This window comes from Xiphophorus maculatus, chromosome 18, assembly GCF_002775205.1.
Source record: "Xiphophorus maculatus strain JP 163 A chromosome 18, X_maculatus-5.0-male, whole genome shotgun sequence".
Classification (NCBI taxonomy): Eukaryota; Metazoa; Chordata; class Actinopteri; order Cyprinodontiformes; family Poeciliidae; genus Xiphophorus; species Xiphophorus maculatus.
In genome coordinates, this window is record NC_036460.1 from 13,954,423 (window position 1) to 13,961,808 (window position 7,386).

The window sequence follows — 7,386 nt, forward strand, 5'->3', positions numbered from 1 at the left end:
TCAGGCTCTGTCATCCAGGACACTGCATAATTTGTAGCCCCTCCTCATCAGCATTCACATGAAGCCCATTTGTAAAATTAAAAAATTGCCACTTGAAAATAACAACACTTAAGCATGTATTAAACATATTTTTAATTAAGCCCACATTTCTCTTTTTAAGAATTGTGTTTTTATTGGTCTGATGTGGCGTCCTAATTTTGAATTTCATGTTATTGTTACGTATAAGTGGGGAATCATCATAATTCACAGAAAAAGGTCTTTGCGTACATAATCTATATGATATGTTTCTCTTAGTGATGAAGTTCCTAAAATAAACTGACTCTTCAGTAATATTCTGAGTTATTGAATGGGAATGGATCGAATGGATCTGTATATTCATTTTTTTGTTCATCCTCTGGGGCCACATCCTGGATGGCCACCTCTATTTATCTTTTATTCATTAATTTTTTGCCCAATTCAGAACTTTTCAACAAGTAAATAATACAACCTATGCATCATGCATAGGTGCATAGTAATGTGATCTGAGCCTTACGTAATTCTAAATTGTTTCCCCAAATGGCAAAATAAAGCTAGTTTATTAGCTGAAATCCAAAACCTGCTCTCAGACCAAGCAATTGTGAAATAAAAGAAATGGTTCAGGGTTATACATTTGATATGTACTTGTGGTGAGCAGAAATGTAAAATAAACCATAATTCTTAATCCAGTGGGATGATCTGGACAACATAGAGGTAGAGGAATTGTTGTTCTTCGTTGTTTCTGGTCATATTGCACTGGATAATTACAAAGCATTCTGTATATCCAAATTTTGTTTAAATCTGAGTGAAAACCTGTAATATATTACTTTGAGTGCTCATTTTGTACTTGTGTCCACACTTGTACCCTGAACAGTGTTAGTCATACACATTCAGGTAAGAGCTGGACAGCGTTCTTTCCTGTTCTGGTATTGTTTTGGTGCGTGGGAGGCAGAAGAGTCAAAAATGTTACCCATTTAATAAGCAAGAGAAATAGACAGAAATACAAAAGGACGAAAATATATGCGCAAAAAATGATTGCATGAGGTAGTTCTTTTTTTCTAACATCACAATTCTTTCTTACACAGTTGTAAAATTGAAAGGTGTTCCACTTTTAGTATTTCTAAAGCGCTGGTTTACTTCATGTACTGTGTTATAAATTTTACTTGCTCAACAGTCCTTTTTGCACAAATATTGGTGCAAAGTTAAACATGAAGCCTCACAAACATATGTAATGAATAACTATAATTTTAGGTAGCTCTTGTAAGATAAGATAAGATAATTTTATTAGTCTCCCATAGGAGAAATTTATCTTGGAAATTTATCTTGGCAAAACTGCAATAGAACAATAAAAGCCCTTCCAAAAGGACAGTAACCATGATTAAATACCGGTACATAAAAACAAAACAAACAAACAAAATAAAAGCACGAATGTCAGATCGGCAATACATCCCCATAACCATTTCCATTCACATACAATACATCCTCTACATGCTACTCATGGTCATCATCTGGACCTCCTGTTACTCTGTCCAGGCCCTGCCTGGCCAGAATAAATGACAGGCTAACTAGATTTATGCATATTTTGGGCACCCCTTTTATTCCAAGACAACTTTAAGCCTCTGAAAGTTATTCTATATTACTGAGTTTTTGACTTAAAGAGCAAAACCATGTTGTGCCCTATTCATCCACTCACTGTTGAAATGCTGAATGCTTGTAATCCATGACGGCATAATGTATGTCACCCCTAAGAGGAGTGTCATGGAAAATGCCCAAAGCACCTGAATGGTTCTTTCAATACTCAGGGTTAAAAAAAGTGGTAGACTTTTCTTTTTTGGAAAATTTTACAAGCATAATTTATGATTTTTTTTTCACCTGAAGTTAGTTGAAAAACACATTTAATTTCTCCTTTAAATACTTTTCAAGTGAACCTAAATGTGTGAAGCTCACACTGCTTGTAATGTATTCCTTAACGCTATGACTGACAGTGTACTGAAAAATACAAAGATTTGTACTCTACACAACAACCTTTGTATAGCATAGAGTAATACAAATATGCAGTTATGAGTAATAATAATACGCAGTCCAAAACACTTTAAGGACATCCTTCTGTGTTTGAAAGAGGCTGACAATAAATATTGCATGCTGTTTGTTTTCCTAACAATAAGATATTGTTTGTCTAATTAACAAAAATACAAAGAAAAAGCATGCTAAATAAAAAAAACAGGTTTCTGCTGCAGTTCTCTTTTCCTTCCCTGGGACAAGCCAGTTTTCAAAGTGGTTGCAGAAAGCTACTGCCTCATACTGTGACATTTTCCTTTGCTGCAGTTTTAATGTTGAATTTATAACAGAATTTTATACTAAAAATACAGCACTAATGAAATCTACTTTGCATGCTCTACTGGGTTTTGTTGTTTTAAACGAGGACTCAATTGACAGAATCAGTGGATAAAGTGTTAGATTAAAGCTGTCTGTTAGCATCATCAGTTATACCTTTTTTGTTTACCTTTGGAAAAAAACAGGCTATTCTGTAAAATGCACTCCTAACTATTTTTATAAGCAGGTGACACCTGCCCTCCTCAGTGTGAAGATGTAGTCTTCCTTCAAGCATAAAAATTCTCATCAAAAGCTGCCATATTAAAAAAAAGAGATCAAAGAGCAGAGCTCTGTCTGTTTAATGTGGAAAGGTGCAGGTTTCTCTCACCTTTCCTGTGCCTGCATTAAAACCCAAAGTCAGGAAAGAAGCAGTTTATCATGCTCATTAAAGTTGAAAGTTTCTCTCATACTTCTATCCATTATCTTTAATCATTTGTTAAATCCACTCAAGGCAATAGAGGATGTGCATGTGTTTTATAGTTTGCAATGTTTTCATTCTTTTCATAGCTAACTGTGGTGTTCCTGCATTGAAATGTGCAACTATCATTGCTGCTCTCAGATCTATCACGCCGTGTAACGCTTCAACTCCAACAAATGTTCACCATGAACAAACAGCAGACTAAAACACTCTGTCACTACATGGTTGGTGATTGGTTCCTTTTGCTGGGTGGGAGCTGTGTTACATAAGGTTCTGAAACATGACGGATTCAGGGGGCACTTTGGTTTTGTACTGACGAATGCTGCAGAGAATCGCTTTAAGGGACTGCCACTGCTTTTTTTTGTTTTTTGCACAGCTTGTCTTGAAAGAAGAATGTGGAGAATTGTCATCAGTTAATATGCACCTTGCAAGAAAAAGAGAGGAGGTTAAACTGCAAGTTCTAATAAAGAGAGATCACATAGATTAATTGGATACGTAGACATTCTCCTCTGGCAGTAGCAGTTCTAAGTGAATGAGGGCAGAAGAAGAGTAATAGCACCTTGTAAAAAATGTTTTGAATTAATATGATGTAATTACAGCAGGGAGCCCCCATGGCCAAAAAAGAGTACAGTTGGGTTCAGAAATACAGCTTTCGATGGCACTGCATCAAAAATCGCATTCCTTTACAAGAAAATGCTCAGTCACATTGTCCCTGCTCATGCTCCTCCGTGGAATAAGGAACAAATGACTGTGTAGGCCAGTAATGGATTTACCATAGTAATTCCTTGTTATTACCATTTTTCTTTATCTATGTTCCTCTGGTGCAGCTTTTTGTATTCTAGCAATTATTAAAAGCCTATAATATTTTTGTTCGTTTTTTTTAATGAATGAAGACCAGCTGTATATTTTACAGATCATGCCTTACTCGCCAAGGGGATGTTTTGTTCACCTTCTGAGAACAGATAATTTAAACACTAATGTAAACACTCTAACTTGTGCTCTCAATAACAATTATAAATATATGTCCCATTTTTATTTCTGTAATAAGTTGTGTTTTTTATTTTTTTTTTTACCTGGATCAGCATGACAACTATTCCTTTTTGGTTTAACAGATATTAGATCATATACTTAATTTTTCACATTGACACTGTTATACCATGAAACTGTGATATCTTTATTTATGTTTTTCATTGTGTAAGAATCTGATATCAACCCATCAGTAGCTTGGTAATTTGCTGGGTAATTGGATTTATTTTTGCTTTTTGCCCTTAACCTAATTTTCTGTAAGAACATTCTTAAATTGCTGGGTTAAAGCACGAATGTATGAGATGATTCATAAATTTCTCATGTATTATTGCAGACAAATTTACTGTTGGCTTAAGGCTATAATGACAAACTAATGAGTAATTATGTTTATTTATCACCCATTTCTTGCTCTCTTTTTTTTTCACTGGCCCTCACACACTCTCAGTTACAAGCACCTCAATGTACCTATTTCAGTGTACTGCGTCTGTGGATGCGTTAGATTCATCATCGTACATTATTCAGATCTGAATCGGCGACTGTCATCCTGCTGACGATCCAGCTCCAAAGTTTAATAGCTTGGACAAGAATAGCCTCGACTGCACACTGCCGGGATTCAGTGAACTTTTTTGGCACACTGTCAATGCCAAAAGTAATATCAGAATTAATGCTTTTTTACAGTTTGTATTGTGTAGTCATCAGAACAATGTATCTCTTACCTAAACTTGCAATATTATGTTCTTCCTTTGTGTAAGCCCAGCAACGGACCTCTTATTGCAATCTTTTGTACAAAGCTCTCTTCCTTATTCAAAAACAGATCTAAACCAAAGGGATTATATTATGGTTAATAAAATGCATGTAGTACTTGTTCTGCTTCTTTCTGTGTGGCTACATTTGCAAACAGTAAAATAATCTGGAAGAAGGACTTTGGACCATTAAGTAACAGACCTTGTCTTTTTTTCTTTAGCTCAGGTAAGAGGCTGCTCAGGTAGAGGAGTGGCTTCACTCCTGTTACTTACACTTATTTAGCTATCCAGAACAGGGATTAGAACAACTACTTTAGAATCCAAAAAAACTACCTTAGCAACTAGACTCCTGTTCTTCCAAACCCGAAACGGAATTAGACCAGAATATACTTACCAAGCAACCCTGAACAGGAGCACCTAGCTTACATACTTTAGATCAACATTAGATTCTTTTTCTTCTATTGCTCTTTCCTTTCGTTTATTTTGTTTGTATTTCCTTTTAATTCCTGTAAAGCACTTTGTCCATTGTTATATGTTGTATAGCAACAATAACTATAACCTTTATAATAAATAACCTTTATTCTTATTTATAAAATAAAGGTTATTTTATTTATAAAATAAAATTACCTTTACTTTCACATAGCGAATGTGGCTCTTGATGCCCTGATTCCAGTTTCAGTCCACTCCTTGTGCCACTCTCACAAAAATTTTTTGTGGAGTTTGCTTCACAGTCCTCTCAAGGGCGTATTTATCCATGTTGATGTTGCACTTTCCACTTAACCTTTACATGTTTAAATACAGCACCCTGAGAAAAGCTAGCTTCTTCCTGAGAAGGATGTTAATGACTTTATGTTGGACAACGCAGTCAGCAGCAGCACTTGATTAGGCTGCGACATAGAATTTCTTTTCATAGTCAACACAATTATTTCATTGTGAGAATCAACGCTATCTCTTCGCAGGATGAGTGAAAGCACTTCTACCCGAAGCTTTAGACCAGGCAAAGATCTTTCAACACAAGCAAATTCCTCTTCATGAGAAAATGCAGATCTAATCCAGTTTTCAGGTAGCATATGTTGAAGAGACAGTTGTGTTACCCACAGACATGTGGGTTGCATGACCAGACAGCTGACAGAGTGAAGCAAATTAGTCTATGTATAGTTGCAAAGTCATGTGTAAAAAAAATCAGTCACACACTTTTCCAGTTCTTTATGCAAGCAAATGCTGAATACAGTTTTTCTTCTTTTGGCCATAACATGTTTAATCCCATGAGAACACACAGAAAACAGATGACATTTAAGAAAATGAAGATGATCCCTCAATATCCATCCATTCATTTTCTAACACCCTTGTCCCTAGTGGGGTTGGGAGGGGTGCTGGTGCCTATCTCCAGCTAATGTTACAGGCTAGAGGCAGGTTACACCCTGGACAGGTCGATCCTTCAATATCAACCAATGTATTGTTCAACAAATGCCTTTTAACTTACATAGAAACAAGTACTTAAAAGGTCACTGTGAAAAGAAAGACACTTAATGGACAAATATATTTCTGAAAAAATAACACTGATTTGAGAGGAGGTGATTTAAGCATTGGAAATCTTGTCTTCTAAATATATTAGATAGCATTGCATCATGTTGTAGAAATCACAGAACTTGCATGCCTAAAAAGTACCCTGTATTTCTTATAATAGATAATTTAAAAGAGGGGGAGTAATGCTTTATTTATGCCTGCACGTGTTGACCTGTAATGACAATAAAACACTAATGTTAAAGGTCAGAAGTTTTTAAATTGTGGGAGACGTAGCCGCCCCTTCAGAGAGCAAATAATCAACTGTGCCCGCCCCAGTACATTATCGCTATTATTTCAACTTTTTGCTGTTGCTATGGTTTATGGGCCATTCATACATGTTTCACTGATTGTGGGGGGTCTACCTGCTTTAGTTATGTAGTGTCAGATGATATGATGCTTCAGTTGACTTGTCATTTTGCAGTATCAAAAGTATGATCTATGACCACAGTTCATTTAGCCCCCTGGAAAAAAAACAGCTGGGGCTCCACAGGCCACACAGTGGAGCATCTTTGAATCCAACCCATGAAAATCCCAAATTTAAATAATCACACTCATACTTTCTTCTGTTTATAATTTTGCTTTCCCCAGACTTTGTCACCTTACTTATTGTAGCGTTACGTACTAAAAATCTATGTTATTGTGTCAACCACAATCCACACTTCGAAAATCCCTGTCTTATGTCATAGTCAGCATTATTTCTGGTGAAAGGTTTACATACACTCATTGGAATGAATGTCATATTACCTTTTGACTTTTGATGAATTTTTCAAGGAGTTAATGTCTAAAAGTTGAATGGTTATACAATTTTAAGCAAGAATCGCTTGCATCCACACATGGCTCCATCTTTATCATACAGGCTTACATGTTTGAGCACATGCGAAAGATTATATTCTCTAACATTTGGTTGACTTTGCCTCAAAGCTGCAGTAGTATATCAGTGGTGACGTCAGGGGAGGCAGGTGAGGCTCTGCCTCACCTGTCAACATGGGAGAATAATATACAATGATAAAGTAATTTGTATTGCTATTTTCACCCTGTACTATGAAGTATTTATTTTTCATTTAGCTTAACAAATTTTGATTATTTTTTCTTTCAAAATCGCTGAATTTTCGAAATTTCCCATTCAAATTCTTGGAAGCGCAGCCGGTGAGGCAGCAGCAAACGTAGCTTCACCTGGGATTGCGCAACCTCTGGCTAACTGCACTGGCTGCCATTCTATGAGAGCATGCTCCTCCTGTCTGTACG